The following is a 19,065-nucleotide window of genomic DNA, read 5'->3' on the forward strand; positions in this document are numbered from 1 at the left end:
TATAAATATGACTGCAGCACTGCCTTCGAGCAGCTATTTGGGGCGCACTGCCTATGGGGTAGGCGTACTCTGCAGGGAGCAGTACTTCTGCTGCTGTACACTGTTGGTTCAGTGAAAGTTGCTAATACCACTGGCTTGCCCTTGAATTCTTTCCTGGGGGAAGCCACGGACCTTCCCGGGCTAAGCCCCAATTTGAGGGCTCACCTGCCCTGCGTCGTCACCTCTACTCTGGTTTTCATCTCTTCCACTTCTCTATGAACAACTACTCATTTAGTTTCCTCTGCATTCTTCCCGAGTTCTTTTTGCAGATATAAGCAAATATGAAAGCATGTTGTTATCCTCTCCCCTTTCTTACACAAAACATTACATACACTGCTTTGCACTTTGTTCTTTTCAGTTCATTTATCCCAGTGATATTTCCATAAGAGTACATGCATAAAGCTTCCTCATTTATTGTCACAGCTGCATAGCAGTCCACTGTGTGGATGTTTCACTGTATTTGTTTCTTCTTTTTGACTATTACCAAAATAATGCCGCCATGAAGAATCTTGTATATACCTCAATTTTTACAGTTTGCAGGTGTCTTTGTAGGATAAATATGTGGAAAGGGGCTTGCGGTTCAAAGGGTATTTTTCATTTTGATAACGATTGCCAAATTGCCCTCCATAGCAGCGACACTTATTTTACACTCTCATCAGTAATGCTTGTGAGCATCTGTTTTCCACATCCTTGCCAACGTGTGTGTTGCCCAACTTATTTGTTTAATCTAATCTTATAAATTAAAAATGGCTTTTAGCAAAGTTTTATTCATATTTTTCTTACATAAGGTAGATAAATATCTTTTCACCTATTTAAGAACCATTTGTATTTCTTTTTTGTTCAGGTCCTTTGCCTTATTTTTCTAATGGATCACGGATTCTTGTTTATTTAAAGTCGGGAGATTATCCTTTGGTTAATTGCAAATTCTATTTTTTTTTTCAGTTTATTATTTGTATGGTGATATGTGGTAGTGACATCAAATAGTAGGTTTGGGTTTTTTAAACGAAGTTAAAATTAGGAATCTCTTTAGAGTGGCTCTGACATTTGAGTCATAATTAGAAAGACCTTTCCTACTTTAAGTTTATAAAGGAATTTCCACATTTTTTATAGCACTTCCATGTCTTCAGTATTGACACTTAGATCTTCAGAGTTTTTCATGATCTACATTGTAGGAATCCAACTTTAAGTTTCTTGAATGGCTACCTCAGGCCCCAGCACCACCAATTCATTTTTTAAAAAGCTCTTTATATCACACGAATTTGAGTTTCCACCTTTTTCATATACTTTCTTAAAAGTAATATAATTTTCAAGGAAAAAATAATGCTCTGTGGAAGCTCAAGAAAAGAGCTCCTTCACATCAACTACTTGGTGATGCAGAGAATAATAACATTTTTTTTTTCTTTTTGATACAAGGTCTTACTCTGTTGTTCAGGCTGGAATGCAGTGGCACGATCACGGCTCACTGCAGCCTCAACCTCCCTGGGCTCAGGTGATTCTCCCAGCTCAGCCTCCTGAGTAGCTGGGACTACAGGTGTGTGCCATCATGCCCATCCAATTCTTTTGTATTTTTTGTAGAGATGGGGTCCCGCCACGTTGCCCAGGCTGGTCTTGAACTCTGGGGCTCAAGTGACCCATCTTCCTGGCCTCCCAAAGTGCCGGGATTACAGACATGAACCACCAACCCCAACCAATATATTTTTTTACAACACAGTACATATTAAATTTTTCTACATGTTTTTTTAAAAAAGTAAAGATCACCTAAATTACATTATCACAGACAACACCTTGGCATGTAGCTAGTTTTCTTCTATGTAATGTAAATATGTGAAAAACATTTTTTCAAGAAGTTTCCATTAGAAAAAGAAATAGGATAGACATAGTAGGAGGCTACCTAACTCTCAAATAACAAAGATGGGATCGAGAAACAAGCTTAACACAAATGAGAGTGATTAAAGCCATTTAAAGCGCTTAGAGCGGTGGTTCTCAAACTTATTAAGAATCAGAAACACCTGGAGGGTTTGTTCTACCACAGACACCTTGGCTCCACCCCAAAGCCAGAAGCAGTAGATCTGGGGCAGAACCTCAAAATTTGCGTTTCTAAGGAGTTCCCAGATGATGCTAATGGCTCTGCTCTGGAAGCCACAATTTAGGACTGACCGAATTAGAGTAAAATTTGAGTGTGTGAAGATTCAGATAAAATGACTATGTAATTTTAGGTTGATTTAAGGCCAGCCAGAAATTTCTTATTTGGCCCCTGTGGAAATGTTTCCAAAAGGTGTTGATCCCCTTCCCGCCTAAGGAGATTCAGTGCTGTAACCCTAACTGAGGACGTCCTGGCTGAGTAAGAATCTTGCCATGTCCTGGGGTGATCCTTCTAATAGGAGTAGATGGTGCTGGAATGCCTGCTTTGGTTCAGATCCCCAGAGTTACCTGCAATGTTCGTTTTAAATTCTATGTTCCTGATGTCCATCTTAACTTTTTCTCTCTCTCTCACACACACACACAAAATGCTCTGGTGGCACCTACCTTCCAACGCTGAGCGAGGAGACAGCCGGTAAACCTAGGAACCACAAATACATTATCCTTTCATCATGTGCGCTGTATGGGGGCATTAGGTAGAGAGACCTCACCAGGGCTCTGGTCTACTCTTGAACAGCTTCCACTCTGGCTGTTGTGAGGGACATGGTGAGTCAGGGAGGATATAGAGGAGGCTACAGCAAGAATCTGGGTAAAAACCAGTGCTGTTGAGACCAGAGTGGAAGCAGTGGAGAAAGACAAAAAAAATCCATTTGAGATGTATCTTGAAGGGAGAGCTGAAAGGAGCTGCTGCTGGTTACATGTGGGTGATGGGGGTCAGGGCAGGGGATGGAGAAAAAGGAAGAGGGATATTAAAAACATGTCCATAACTAGCCATGGACAAAACAGAATATGATTTTTCAAAAAATAAAAGTAAGTGAAGTGGGTACTTTCAAAAAAAGATGGAAACTTCCGCTACATACATAGAGTCGGGGGATGTGGTAGGTCAAAAAATGGTCCCCTCCAAGATATCTACTTCAAATCCCTGGAACTTGGCATTGTGACCTGATTTGGGGGACAAAACAAAAAGGTCTTTGCAGATTTAATTAAGAATCTTGAAATGAGATCATCCTGGATTATCTGGGTGGGCGTTAATCCAATGACAAGTGTCCTTATGAGAGAGAGAGTCAGAGGGAGACTTCACACAGACACTCAGGCAGGTGAGGAGCGGCAGTGTGACCACCGAGGCAGACTGGAGTGATATTGCCTCCAGGACAGCCTGCAGCCAACAGAAACTGCACAAGGCGAGGAAGGATCCTCCCAGAGACAGCAGGGTGCAGTGCCACGATCTCGGCTCACTGCAACCTCCGCCTCCCAGGTTCAAGCGATTCTCCTGCCTCAGCCTCCCGAATAGCTGGGATTACAGGCGCGTGCTACCACCAGCTAATTTTTGTATTTTTAGTAGAGACAGGGTTTCACCATGTTGGCCAGGCTGGTCTCAAACTCCTGACCTCAGGTGATTTGCCCACCTCAGCCTCCCAAAGTGCTGGGATTACAGGCGTAAGCCATGTCTCCTGGCCGAAAGAATACATTTCTGTTGTTTTAAGTCACCCAGTTTTTGGTAATTGGTTGCAGCAGCCTTGGGAAACTAACACAGGAGAGAGAGGGAAATGCTTCATGGATATTATCTTTTCATTGGCTGTCTCCCTCACCACTCCCCCACAGAAGGATTTCTGTCTGTCCTTTCACTGCTGTGTCCCCAGAGTCTAGAGAAGTCCAAGTACCTACTAGGCAGTCCATAAATATTTGCTGAACCAAGTAATAGTGGAGAATGTGATTTCCGACATGCTTGATAGTATGAAATATAAAGGCTGAAATGAGGAGAGGACATTTCTTTAAGGTGGGGGCACAGATCTTAATAAAGAGGCAGGAAGGAGCTCTGAGCAGAAATGGGCCATGATTTTGCCCTTTCGGAAGGTTCAAGTGGGGGGAATGGCAGCCTTTGGAGGAAGCAGGATGAGTGCTTTAGGACAGGTTCTGGGAGTGTGGTTTAGCTCAGCAGTGGGAGCGCTGAGGGCTTTTAGCAGCAGACTGACCTGGTAGAAACGGTATTAAGAATTTTATATGTTTATGTACCTGCAACAGATATTATTATTATTATTAGAGACGGTGCCTTGCTTTGTCACCCACGCTGGAGTGCAGTGGCGTGATCTCAGCTCACTGCAACCTCTGCCTCCCAGGCTCAAGTGATTCTCCTGCCTCAGCCTCCCGAGTAACTGGGACTACAGGCACGTGCCACCATGCCCAGCTAATTTTTGCATTTTTAGTAAAGACAAGGTCTCACTGTGTTGGCCAGGCTGGTCTCGAACTCCTGGCCTCAGGTGATCCACCCACCTTGGCCTCCCAAAGTGCTGAGATTACAGGTGTGAGCCACCACCCCTGGCCAGATATTATTCTTTAGGTCTTATATGCCGGTGGGTTTTTCTTTTTCCAAGTCTGAATTTGGCTATAATTGTAAAATATAATTAGTTCTTATTTAATGCCAGCATAACTCTGAGAGGGCAATTTTTCAGTTTTTTTGATCCAGCATTTACCCTACATTCTCAACATTTTCATGCCATTCACCATTTCCTTGCATTTTGCCTCAGCTGTCCTAAATATTAGCCCCCTCCACTGTTGTGTTTCTGCAATTAATAAATGCTGTTTTATTGGATGCTGAGTTGGTCACGTTGCCTTTGTCAGTTCTCTTGGTCACAAAACATATGGCTTTGTTATGGCTGATTATAACTGACTAGCAATATTTATATAACGTTTCATCTCCAGGACTTCCCCAGCCACGTGGAACTGTAAGTCCAATTAAACTTCTTTCTTTTGTAAATTGCCCAGTCTCAGGTATGTCTTTATTAGCAGCGTGAAAACAGACTAATACACTTTACACTTCACAACCACCCTAGGAAACACGTACTCATTTTATGAATGAAAAAACTGATCATCAGAGAGGCTTGAAGGCCTTGTCCGTCTGTCTCACTCCAGAGTTTTTGCTCTGGTCTACCACAGCGCATTGGCTCTGGCTGGAATTGTTTTTCAAACACATTTATGGCTTCTAGGATATTTGTATCAAATATTGCTTGAAGGGAGCAATTGGCTAGGACTCGTTTTAATACGCACACACACACAAACACACACATATATACAGATTTTCTGGTATGGTCTTTGTTGCAATGATATTGTTGCTCCATTTGTACTCATTGCCTTGGACCCAGTCCTCCATACAGTCAACATATACACATGCTCAGGGAACATATATTTGGGCCCAATATGGGTTATACGTTTTCTCCTCCACAAAAAGAGTTATGAAATAATTTTAAAATTTCAATGATTTTAAAGTACTTTTAAAATTTAAATGATTTTAAAGTAAAATCATTTGTGGTATCCACTGAAGGCAAAAAGTGTTATATAAATGCTAAATAATAATATTGTAAAGCCCCTATATTCTGTGAGAATGAGCACTATATAAATGCTAACTAGAATAGAATAGAAAATGTATTGATACATTGATAAATGGCTTATCAATGTATCAGGCTTCTTGTGTTTCATATGATATATATATATATATATATAGAACTTGCAGCAAAAATGCAAAAGTAAATACTTATCTATTTTAATAATTATATAGCTGTACTATTCATTATAACACTGTGACTCTCTAAATCATTTTGTACCTAAGAAGAGGCCTTTTCCTGTTACCTATTACTGTGAAACAAACTACCCCAGACCTTAGTGGCTTAAGTCATCAGGCATTTTATTACCTCTTATGATTCTGTGAATTACCTGGGCTCAGATGCCTGCTCCACATGGTTCACCTGAGGCTGGAGTCATTTGGAGGTGCAACTAGGCTGGACTACCCAAGATGGCTTACTTGCATAGGTGGCAGTTGCTGGTAGTGGTTGGCTGGTTGCTCAGTTGGGAGTCAACTGGAGTGCCTCAGTTTTCTTCTACTGGCTTCACTGTAGGGCTTGGGTTTCGCATACTGTGGTGGCTGGGAACATTCCAAGCAGACCAGTCCCAATGTACAGCACCTTATTGAGCCTCTGCTTGCCCTGTTTGCTAATGACCCATCAGCCAAAGTAAGTCATGAGATCAAGTCTAGAGTCAATGTGGGGAGGACTATATAAGGCATGAATACCTTAAGGTGTGGTTAAATCAGAGCCATCATTGTAATAGTCCACCACAGAGCCACAGCCAGCCTTGAAAATATCCTCGTATCCCTGAGTGGCACAGAAATAGATGGGACCCTTGCCATCAACACCATCATAGTGAAGATCTAGAATAGAAGGTTGCAGGGCTTACAACAGTCGTTCCATACAAGACACCTCAGTGATGACCTGTGTGGAATGGTAATGAAGGACTAGATGGGATAATTGTGACCCTAATACAAAATAGAACCATCACACCCATGGCACTCTATAACTCTCATGTATTACTTCAGAATACATTCAACTGCAAGTAGCATAAAAGACAATTCTAATGACTTTAGAAAGAGACCTTTATTTCTCTCACATAATAAGATGTCCAAAAAACAGATGGTTACACAAATTGGTTCTATAGTTCAACAATGTGTTTGTAATTTTTGGCTGTTCCTGCATGGTCATAAGATTGCTGCCCCAGCTCCAGGCATCACATCTGAGATCAAAGCAGGAAGAAGGAAGAGGGAGGGAGGAGCTAGCATCAAGCCATCTGAAATCAAAAGCTTCGCTAGAAATTTTCAGCTGACTTCTTCTTATCTCACTGGCCAGAATTGGTTACCCCAGCTGGAAAGAAGGCAAAGGAAAGGAATAGTCAGCTGACACTTCGCTGCTCAACATGGTATCAAGAGTCTGTAAATAAAGGAGTTGGGGTGGGGGCAGTTATACTGGTTAAAAAAAAGTGTCTGTCACTACCCTGAAACTTAAAAAAACAACCCAGAAACAAACCCAAAAACAACCCAGAAGTGTGTGAGATAAAAGCAGCTATAACCTTGATAGAATGAGATCTTGAAATCCAAATTAAGTTATTTTAAAGAAAAACAAAGTTACATACAGTTGCTATGATTAGATAATATCTCTGAAGGATTATTCCCTGGCACATAGCAAGTGCCAATACATGTTAGCTGTTGCGGTAAATATGATGTAACAGTAGTGGTGATGAAGATATTAATTATTATTACAACTGGCATGAGATAAATTAAGGTTTACCCATTCATCCGACAAACACTTATTGAGCTTTTTCTTCATACAAGAACCTTTACAATTCAAATCTTAGGAAGCAAAGAGCTTAGTGGGTGATTCATAATATTAGGGGAAAAAACATTTATTTTGGATGCAGTATTAAGAGAAAAAGATAAGTGCTTTTGGAAAACATTCCTAATGATTCAGAATGCAATTCATTCTCCTTAAGAACATACCTGTGGAGATGGAAAACATTCTGACCTCAATTAAAAATTTTTTGTGTGTGGTAAAAAGCACATAATACTCAATTGAAGGTCAGGAGTGCTGGCTCATGCCTGTAATCCTAGCACTTTGGGAGGCTGAGGCAGGAGGATCACTTGAGCTCAGGAGTTTGAGACCATCATGGGCAACATAGTGAGACCTCATCCCTACTCAAATTAAAAAAAAAAAAAAAATAGCTGGGCATGATGGTACACACCTGTAGTCCCAGCTACTCAGGAAGCTGAGGCGGGAGGAACACTTCAGCCTGGGAGGTCAAGGAGTGAGCCTGTTGACACCAGCAGTGAGCTGTGTTGACACCACTGCACTCCAGTCTGGGTGACAAAGTGAGACCCTGTCTCAAAAATAAATAAATAAATAAATAAATAAATAAATTTAAAAATACTCAATTGACCATCTTAGCCATTTTAAAGTGTACAGTACAATAATAAAAAGATATTTTTGTTGCAGTACCAGTTTCAGTAAAAATAACAGTAAACATTTTATTGGAATAAGGAAATATATCATATAGACTTGAAGAAAGAGGGAATATCACGGTTCAAAACCTGTCAGTTTTGGGCTGTTTTATGATTTTCTTTAACTTGGTTTGACTTTTTGAGTCAGCAAAAGATTAAAGTTGATACAGAAACACACACACATTCCTCTGTGAGAATGTCTTGGTTATGGAGATGTGTCTGCTCTTTGTAATAAAAAAGGACACAGGTTTACTGCTAAGCCCAGGCAGGTTTGCTGGGCCAGCTCTGAGGGCTCAGAATGAAAACACAGAAGAAAAACCAAAACAGGTAACATGCCACAAAAAGTGCACAGAACTTTTCTGAGTGTAAGAGAAGGGCACAGGGAGAAGAGAATGGGATGAGGTTGTGAGGGGTGGAATGGCAGGGAGTATTGACAGGATGGATTTCAGGAGGGAACATGAGAGAAAACAAAACTCAAAGGATGGTTTGGCATGATCCAAAAACAACAGATAGAAGGTAAATAAATATTTCCTTAAAAGAGGAAAATATTTCCTTGAAGTTTCCCCAAAAAAGGAAGAAAAATGAAGGGAAAGAAAGAGAAGCAAAGGAGATGGGGAAAAAGGGGAAGGAAAGGAGACATCAATAAAGGTCAAAGCCAAAGAAAACAAGAAGCAAGTCTAATGGTTGGAATTCGAGTCCCAGAAGAAGAATAATACAGGAAATAGCACAATTCTAGGCAAGAAGAGATACAACAGTCAGGTTACTTTTAAGAAGAGGAAAGTACCTTTTGGCCTCAACTCCCAGCTTCCAGTAATTTGATAAAAGGACGAACACAGAGGAAAGAAGACAGGCAACTGCTGAGGTCTTTGAGAAAACGGAGTTGTACCTTTGGCCACATAAGTGCATATCTACAAGGAGGGCGATACTGTAGACACCAAGGGAATGGGCACTGTCCAAAAAGAAATGCCCCACAAATGTCACCATGGCAAAACTAGAAGAGTCTACAAAGTTACCTAGCATGCTATTGGCATCATTGTAAACAAACAAGTTAAGGGCAAGATTCTTGCCAAGAGAATTAATATGCATATTGGGCATATTTAAACACTCTAAGAGCCAAGATGACTTTCTGAAAGTGTGTGAAGGAAAATCATCAGAATAAAGAGTGAAGCTAAAGAGAAACCTGAAGCTGCAGCCTGTTCCACCCAGAGAAGCACACTTTGTGAGAATCAGTGAAAAGGAGCCTGAGCTGCTGGAGTCTATTAATGGAATTCATGGTATAACAGGTGGAAAAAAAAAAAAAAGAAGAAGAAGAAGAAGACTTCCGGATTGTAAAGGAAGAAAGAGAAAGAGGAGGAGGAAGGGAAAGAGGAGGCAAAAATAAATTTGAAAGCTCTTTGAAACCACAAAATATGGTAAAATGAATAATGTTAAGAAGAGAGTACACTGTAAATCATATCTTAATATTAATATTATGTAAAAATTATGTATAATAGCTAGAGATAAGTCTGTAGAACTCAAAGAGAAGAGAAACTTAATGTAAACATTAGTACAATTACATTATATATTAAGAGTCTGGATCATAACTACAAAAAAATGAAAGTAGGCAAGCAGAATTAGTAAAAAATTTTTGACAGTAATTGAGATTGAAAAACTGGGGTGTATAATATACTACTTTTCTAATCATATTATGCATTTGTTAATTATCCTTTCTTTCAGGTATCTAATCATGAAATCGTTATCTAAGGCTGGCTCTGTAGCAAGTCTTATGCTAGGAGCTAGAGTTTGAAAGGCAGGTGGTAGTCTCTGCCAATGAGAAATGTATATCTCATGGGGAGACATAGATATATTGTAGTACAGGAAATGCAGGAAGGAACCTCACATTTTGGGTGTGCCTACTATGTGACAAAGACCATGCAATGTACTAAATACCTGCATATATTATTTCACGATAACAGCTAAAGCCAATTTCTTATAAGTTTAAAAATTTATCAGAAACCTAGAAAATTGTACACTCAATATACTAACTAGACAAAATTTTAAACTTACATCTTAATAAATTGTCAAAGGACTTTATTTTTAATGGCAAGGGAAGCTTTCAAGGGATCTAGTCTCTACGCATGTAGAAGAAAACGAACTGAAAAGAAAGCAGTTGGGATGGGTTTCAGAGAGAAAAGGGGATTACATAAAATAATGTCTGGAGTGAGGTTGAGCAATGGAGACATTCTTGAGAATGGTTTTTACAAAAGTAAAAGAAATTCTGAAATGTATTAATGTTGAAATCAAAAAATAAAGGAAATCATTTAACTGAAGACTACACAACTCAAGAACTGAGCTGAATTATTATTTTCTGTTGAAAACAGAATGTGCTCCTGGATATCATGGCCTCACTACTAAGGTCTACAAGATGTCTGAACATAGCCCAAAGGATACCTGGAACTGAGATACCAAAGGCACATGGAGGAAAGCTTATGTGGGGCCCAGGTGTTCACGGGTCCACAGGCATGCATTATTCTGTATCAGACACACACAAAAGAATCTTTAAAAAGTTCACAGTTTTCGAGAGCAAACCAACTGCAAAACTAGCAGAAGAAAAGAAATAACCAAAATCAGAGCTAAAATGAATGAAATTTCATACAAAAAAATCAATGAAACTAAAAGTTACTTCTTTGAAAGAATAAATAAGATTGATAGACCACTACCTAGATTAATAAAGAAAAAAAGAGAGGGCCGGGCGCGGTGGCTCAAGCCTGTAATCCCAGCACTTTGGGAGGCCGAGACGGGCGGATCACGAGGTCAGGAGATCGAGACCATCCTGGCGAACACGGTGAAACCCCGTCTCTACTAAAAAATACAAAAAACTAGCCGGGCGAGGTGGCAGGCGCCTGTAGTCCCAGCTACTCGGGAGGCTGAGGCAGGAGAATGGCATAAACCCGGGGGGCGGAGCTTGCAGTGAGCTGAGATCCGGCCACTGCACTCCAGCCTGGGTGACAGAGCCAGACTCCGTCTCAAAAAAAAAAAAAAAAAGAAAGAAAAAAAGAGAGAAGATCCAAATAAACACAATCAGAAATCACAAAGGTGACAGTACCAACAACTCCACAGAAATACAAAAGCCCTCAGAGACTATTATGAACACCTCTATGCACACAATCTAGAAAACTTAGAAGTAATGGGTAAATTCTTGGATACATAGAACCTCTCATAATTCAACCAAGAAGAATTTGAAATCCTGAACAGACCAATAATGAGTTCTGAAATTGAATCTGTAATAAAAAACCTGCCAACCCAAAAAAGCTCTGGACCACACAAATTCACAGCTGAATTATATGAGACATATAAAGAAGAGCTTGTACCAATCCTATTGAAATTATTCCAAAACACTGAGGAGGAGGGAAGCCTCCCTAACTCATTCTGTGAGGCCAGCATCATCCTGATACCAAAACCTGGCAGAGACATGACAAAAAAAGAAAACTTCAGGTCAATATCCTGGTGAACATAGACACAAAAATTCTTCCACACAATACAAGCAAAGTGAATCCAGCAACCTATCAAAAAGCTAATTCACCATGATTGAGTAGGCTTTATCCCTGCCATACAAGGTTGGTTCAACATATGCAAATCAAGAAATGTGATTCATTACAGAAACAGAACTAAAAACAAAAACCACATGACCATCTCAATAGATGCAGAAAAGGCTTTTGATAAAATACAGCATCTCTTCATGTTGAAGACATTCAACCTAGGAAATGAAGGAACATAACTCAAAATAGTAAGAGTCATCTATGACAAACCCACAGCCAACATCATACTGAACAGGCAAAAACTGGAAGCATTCTCCCTGAGAACTGAAATAAGAGAAGGATCCTCACTCTCATGACTCCTATTCAATATAATACTGGAAGTCCTAGCCAAAGCAACCAGGCAAGAGGAAGAAATAAAAGGAATCCAAATAGGAAAAGAGTAAGTTGAATGATCTCTCTTCATAGACAATATGATTCTATACCTAGAAATCCCCACAGCTTCTGCCCAAAGCCTCCTAGAATTGATAAACAACTTCAGTAAAATTTCAGGATACAAAATCAACACACAAATATCAGTAGTATTTCTATACATCAAAAACATCCAAACTGAGGACCAAATCAAAAATGCAATTCTATGCTGCAGAAGGATGGTGTATAATAATAATAATAATAATAATAAAGAATACAATTCTATTCACAAGAGCCACAAAAAGAATAAAATACCTAGGAATACAGCTAATCACAGAGGCGAACAATCTCTCCAACAAGAGTTATAAAACACGGCTGAAAGAAATCAGAGACAACAAAAACAAATGGAAAAACATTCCATGCTCATGAATAAGAAGAATAAATGTTGCTATGGTCATACTGCCCAAAGCAATTTACAGATTCAGTGCTATTTCCTATCAAATTACCAACATCGTTTTTCACAGAATTAGAAAAAACTATTCTTAAATTCACATGGGGCCTCTGCGGGCTGCTCCCGCCCTTCGCTGGCCTGGCCTGGACCAGAAGCTGCGCTGTGGGCCTGGTCTTCGCTCTGGGGGCGGGCACCGGAGCTGATAGGACATGGGCAAGAAGCACAGGGAACGCCAAGTCGAAAAAACACTTCTATGAGGAGTATGTATAGAAGCCCTTGAGGCTGGTCCTCAAAGTAGGAGGGAACGAAGTCACCGAACTCTCCACGGGTAGCTCAGAGCATGACTCCAACCTCTTCGAAGGCAAGTAAGATCATGACAAACACAAGGACAGAATGCAGAAAAAGAGAAAGAAAGGCGAGAAACAGGTTCCAGGGGAAGATAAAGAGATAAAATGTAGAAGAGTTAAGGAGGATAAAAAGAAGCGGGATTGAGACCTTGTGGAGAATGAGGCAGAAAAAGACCTCCAGTGTCATGCCCCTGTGAGATCCTCTCACGAGCTCTTTAGCCAAACAAGAAGAAGTAGAACAGACACCCCTTCAAGAAACTTTGAATCAACTGATGAGACAATTGCAGAGAAAAGACCCAAGTGCTTTCTTTTCATTTCCTGTGACTGATTATATTGCTCCTGGCTACTCCATGATCATTAAACAACCAAGGGATTTTAGTACTATGAAAGAAAAGGTCAAGAACAATGACTACCAGTCGATAGAACTAAATGATAACTTCAAACTAATGTGCACTAATGCCATGATTTACAACAAACCAGAGAGCATTTACTATACAGCTGCAAAAAAGCTGTTGCACTCGGGGATGACAATTCTTAGCCAGGAAAGAATTCAGAGCCTGAAGCAGAGTATAGACTTCATGGATGACTTGCAAGAAACTCAAAAGCAGAAAGATAGAACAGACTGGGGAGGATGGAGGCAGAGTGGGGAGGATGGAGGTTGCTGGTCGAGAGAGAGAGGACTCTGGAGATGCTGAAGCACAAGCTTTCAAGAGTCCTGGCAAAGAAAATTAAAATGTAGACAAAGATGTGCTTGAAGATAAGTTTAAAAGCAATAATTCAGAGAGAGAGAGCAGGAGCAGCTTGACCAAATCGTGAAGGAATCTGGAGGAAAGCTGACCAGACAGCTTGTGAACAGTCAGTGCAAATTTGAAAGAAGAAAACCAGATGGAACAACAAACGTTGGGACTTCTCCTTCCTGTGGATCCCATTGTAGAAGTGTGAGATTTGAATTATGGACCCTACAGTTCTTATGCACCGTGTTATGACTCCACTTTTGGAAATATCAGCAAGGATGATTCTGATTTAATATATCCAACCCATGGGGAAGACTCTGATCTTCCAACTGATTTCAGCATCCATGAGTTTTGGGCCACATGCCAAGACTATCCATATGTTATGGCAGATAGTTTACTGGATGTTTTAACAAAAGGAGGGAATTTCAGGACCCTACAAGAGTTGGAGATGTCATCGCCTGAAGATGAAGGCCATACTAGGACACTTGACACAGCAAAAGAAATGGAGATTATAGAACTAGAACCAGCAGGGTGTTTGGACCCTAATACACAAGACAGGGTCACAGCACTGAAAGTAGTAAACTTTGGTGTTCCAGTTGAAGTTTTTGACTCTGAAGAACCTGAAGTATTCAGAAGAAACTTGATGAGGCCACCAAATTATTCAGGGAGCTCCAGGAAGCCCAGAACGAGTATTTGAGCACCAGACCCCCTCCCAGTATGATCTGTCTCTTAGGTGCCTCCTGCAGAGAAATGCATCTCGCTGAACAAGTGACCAATAATCTTAAAAACTTGCACAGCAAGTAACTCCAGGTGATATTGTAAGCATGTATGAATTTCAAAAAGCAATGGGGATTTCCATTCTTTCCCCCATCATGGAAGACAACTTTGTAGATTTAACAGAAGATCTCAAAGAACCTAAAAAGATGGATGTTGCTGAGTGTGGACCTGGTGGGAGTTGAGGCACCTGGTATTTGATTATATATTATTATATACTTTTTCATTCTTAACTTAGAAACACTTTTCAGAAGATATTAAATATTTTTAAATTGTGTTTTTAATTAAACTTTGGAACAGTGAATTTGAATGTTCCAGAGGGGAAAAAAATAAATAAGTATAAATAAAATTCACATGGAACCAACAAAGAGCATGAATAGCTAAAGCAATCCTAAGCAAAAAGAACAAATCTAGGGGTATCATGTTATCCAACTTCAAACTATACTACAAGGCGATGGTAACCAAAACAAACAAACAAAAAAGCATCATACAAAAACAGACACATAGACCAATAAAACAGGTTAGAGAACCCAGAAATAAAGCTTCACATTTATAACTATCTGATCTTCAACAAAGTTGACAATAACAAGCAATGAGAAAAGGACTTCTTATTCAATAAATGGTCCTGGGATAACTGGCTAGTCATCCACAGAAGATTGAAACTGGACCCCTTCCTTTGACTGTATATACAAATCAACTCAAGATAGATGAATACTTAAATGTAAGACCTCAAACTATACAGACCCTAGAAGAAAACCTAGGAAATACCATTCTAGACAAGCCTTTGCAAAGATTTCGTGACAGTCTCCAAAAGCAGTTACAACAACAAAGTAAACAGACAATCTGTAGGAGAAAATACTTGTAAACTATGCATCTGATAAAGGCCTAACATCCAGAATATGTAAGGAACCTAAACAGATCAACAAGTGAAAAACAACCCCTTTAAAAAATGGGCAAATGATATGAACAGACTCTTTTCAAAAGAAGACATACATATTGCCAAAAAGCATAGGAAAAATGCTTAACATTACTAATAATTAGAGAAATGCAAATTAAAACCACAATGAGATACCATCTCCCACTAGTCAGAATGGCTATTAACAGATGTTTGGGAGGCTGCAGAGAAAAGAGAACTCTTACACATTGCTGGTGGGAATGTAAATTAGTTCAGCCACTGTGGAAAGCATTTTTGAGATTTCTCAAAGGACTTAGAGCTACTATTCAACCTGGCAATCCCATTACTGAGTATACACCCAAAGGAATATAAACCATTCTACCAAAGAGATACATGCATTCATATGTTCATTTTAGCACTATCTATAATAGCAAAGACATGGAATCAACGTAGATGCCCATCAACAATGGACTGGATAAAGAAAATGCAGTACACCATGGTATACTATGTAGCTATAAAAAGGAACAAAATTGTGCCCTTGCAGCAACATAGATGCAGCTAGAGGCCACTATCTTGAGCGAATTAGCACAGGAATCAAATATTGCATGTTCTCACTTATAACTGAGAGCTAAACGTTGAGTACACATGGACACAAAGGGGAGAACAACAGACACCAGGGCCTACTTGAGGGTGGAGAGAGGGAGGAGGGTGAGGGTTGAAAAACTACCTGTCAAGTACCATGCTCATTACCTGGGTGATGACATTATTTGTATGCCAGTCTCCAGCAACATGCAACTTATTCATGTAACAAATCTGCACATGTACCCCCTGGACCTAAAATAAAAGTTGAAAAGGGAAAAAAAAAAAAAAGATAATGCCTTCTGCTGTAACAAACAAAGCTGAAAAAAACACCAGTGACTTAATAAGAGTTTATTTTGAGCACCTAAAAAAGTTCACAGTTTTTGTTTTTAAGATAGAAATGGAAAACTTTCAAATCTGGAGACACCAATTTTACTCTATTTTTCATAGTAAGACTTGTGGATGGCTGTTCCTGGAATAATTGGCCAGAATAGCAAAATACACAGGATTTTAGCATATCCATGAAAGAAAGTAACTGAGTTATTCTAGTTCAGGAAGAAATGTAGTGTTTTATAAAGACGTCATAAATCACTTACAAAAGGAAGATTTACCAGTAAATGAGACAATTACATAGCTATTGGAGAAAAAGTAAAGTTGAATATCTGCATTGCTATATGCCAAAATAAATTTCAAAGAGATTAAAGATTTAAATATAAAAATAAGCATAGCAACTACAAGAAAGAGAGTTGAATTTCTTTTACTTTACATTGGAGAAAGACATTCAAGCATGAAATCAAAGGCAGAAAGCCATGAAGAAAAATATTAACAAATGAAACTTATGAAAACATTCAAAACTCCTATATATTTTTTTAAAGCCATAATTCATTTAAAGGCAAAAAACAAAGTAGAAGAATAGTTGAGTCATATCTGACAGATGATTTGATATATAAAGAGTACTTATCAATAAAAGACACTCAACATAAAAAATGGGCAAAGACAAGAATAGTCAAATCATACATAATACATGCAAATGGCCAATAAACATGAAAATCTTCAACTTTGCCAATAATTAAAGATAGGATATTTGCCTACAAAGTTAGCTAAAAATGTTTACAGTTATAACAGCAGTGTTTTTGAATAAATAGAGAAGTGAATACTCTCAAAGTTGGCTATGAGTATAAGTTGGTATAATTTTGTAGGTAATTTAGCAATGTGTATAAATATGCTTAAGATAAAGATATACTTGACTTAGTAATTCTCTAATCAATCTGTTCTAAGGATTAACTATTAATTTATTATTGAATAATTATAAATTATTATTTTTTGAAAATTTATGATTTTGAAAGTTTTATATACAAAACTGAAATTTTTATATACAAGTTTATTCAACTTATTTTTGACAGCATTATTTTTAATAATAAAAGATGGAAAACAACATAAATGATCACTATTTGGAAATTATAGCCCAATCATATGCAAGTATTAAAATTCATGTTTTTAAAAGAATATTTTAAAATACAGGAAAGTATACTTGCTGCAATGCTTATGTGGGAAATATGAACCTTATAACCTGTGTGATCATAATTTTTTTTTTTTTTTTTTTTTTTTGAAATGGAGTCTTGCTCGGTCGCCCAGGCTGGAGTGCACTGGCCGGATCTCAGCTCACTGCAAGCTCCGCCTCCCGGGTTCACGCCATTCTCCTGCCTCAGCCTCCCGAGTAGCTGGGACTACGGGTGCCCGCCACCCCGCCCGGCTAGTTTTTTTTTTTGTATGTTTTTAGTAGAGACGGGGTTTCACCGTGTTAGCCAGGATGCTCTCAATCTCCTGACCTCGTGATCCGCCTGTCTTGGCCTCCCAAAGTGCTGGGATTACAGGCTTGAGCCACTGCGCCTGGCCCATAATTTTTTTAAATTGCCAAAGATTTGTTCTTATCCTCCACTGATTTACCCCTAGGTCATAACAGACATTCAATAATTTTTTTTGAATTTAAAAGAAATGAAATTTTTTGTACACAAAAACAAACTATGAGTTTATTCTAGGTGGCAGGCTTATAGGTGATTCTTATTTCTTCTGTATGATTTAATTTTCAACTTTCCACAGAGAATGTTTACAACTTTTATGAGTAAAGAAATCTTATTGATTTGGGTTATAAAACATGATCCCAGAATATATTAAGGGAGCTAAGAGAAAATGAATTTTTTGTTGTTATGTGAATTTTTAAGAGACAATTTTTAATTCTAGACTACCAGAATATGGCCTTTCATATCCTACAACAGGCTGCACTCTGGGGCAATGGGCGGTATGTAATGTGTGCTAGTGTTGGCAGCTAACATCACAGCATCTTACTGCATGAATGGATGAAAAACTAACCTTTCAAGAGGGAAGTGAGGCAAGCCTGCCCATTGTATTAAAGGCAACTTAAAAGTGGCCCATGAGGCCGGGCGCGGTGGCTCATGCCTGTAATCCCAGCATTTTTCGGGGCCAAGGCGGGCGGATCACGAGATCAGGAGATCCAGACCATCCTGGCTAACACGGTGAAACCCCGTCTCTACTAAAAATACACAAAATTAGCCGGGCGGGGTGGCGGGCGCCTGTAGTCTCGGCTACACGGGAGGCTGAGGCAGGAGAATGGCGAGAATCCAGGAGGCTGAGCTTGCAGTGAGCCAAGATCGCACCACCGCACTCCAGCCTGGGCGACAAAGTGAGACTCTGTCTCAAAAAAAAAAAAAAAAAAAAAAAAAATAGTGACCCATGAATCCATCATCAGTGTTTATGTTCTCTTGATCCTTAATTAAGAAATAGAACGGGCATGGTGGCTTATGCCTGTAATCCCAGCACTTTGGGAGGCCGAGGTGGGCGGATCCCTTGAGGTCAGGAGTTCGATACCAGCCTGGCCAACATGGTGAAACCCCATCTCTACTAAAAATATAAAAATTAGCTGGGCATAGTGGCGAGCGTCTGTAATTCCAGCTACTCAGGAGGCTGAGGCAGGAGAATCACTTGAGCCTGGGAGGCAGAGTTTGGAGTGAACCTAGATCGAACCACTGCTTTCCAGCCTGGGCAATAGAGCGAGACTGTCTCAAAAAAAAAAAAAAAAAAAAAAAAAAAAGGTTGAAGGCAAAACTTGAGCATAAAGTGTAAAGATGAGAGCCTTTTATCGTCTTAGCCTAGTTCTGGTTTCTGCAGGTAATGTCAGTCACCCTGGCAACCACATAATGGGGCCATTACTTTGTATTTATAAATTCTACAGCAGAGGAACTGGAGACAGATCAAGAGGAAAAATGTGTTGCCCATACTGTGTACAGCACATATTTACTTAGCCTGCTTGTCCTGCAATCTTCTAACCCCCATGAGAACAGAAAA

The 19,065-nt window shown here is 39.4% G+C and overlaps 1 long non-coding RNA gene and 1 pseudogene across 1 annotated transcript in view; one reads left to right on the forward strand and one right to left on the reverse strand.

Moving 5' to 3' along the window:
- Window positions 1–6,634: 6,634 nt before the first annotated feature.
- LOC105477293 (uncharacterized) overlaps window positions 6,635–19,065 on the reverse strand; it is a 93,361-nt gene continuing 80,930 nt past the window's right edge. Inside the window, exons 3-4 of the long non-coding RNA XR_011615108.1 lie at window positions 15,874–15,957; window positions 6,635–6,866 (exon numbers count right to left, since the gene is read on the reverse strand). This is a non-coding gene — a long non-coding RNA (uncharacterized lncRNA). The remainder of the gene's footprint in view (window positions 6,867–15,873; window positions 15,958–19,065) is intronic.
- On the forward strand, window positions 12,583–14,413 carry LOC105477301 (bromodomain-containing protein 7 pseudogene; annotated as a pseudogene).

This window comes from Macaca nemestrina, chromosome 16, assembly GCF_043159975.1.
Source record: "Macaca nemestrina isolate mMacNem1 chromosome 16, mMacNem.hap1, whole genome shotgun sequence".
Taxonomy (NCBI): domain Eukaryota; kingdom Metazoa; phylum Chordata; class Mammalia; order Primates; family Cercopithecidae; genus Macaca; species Macaca nemestrina.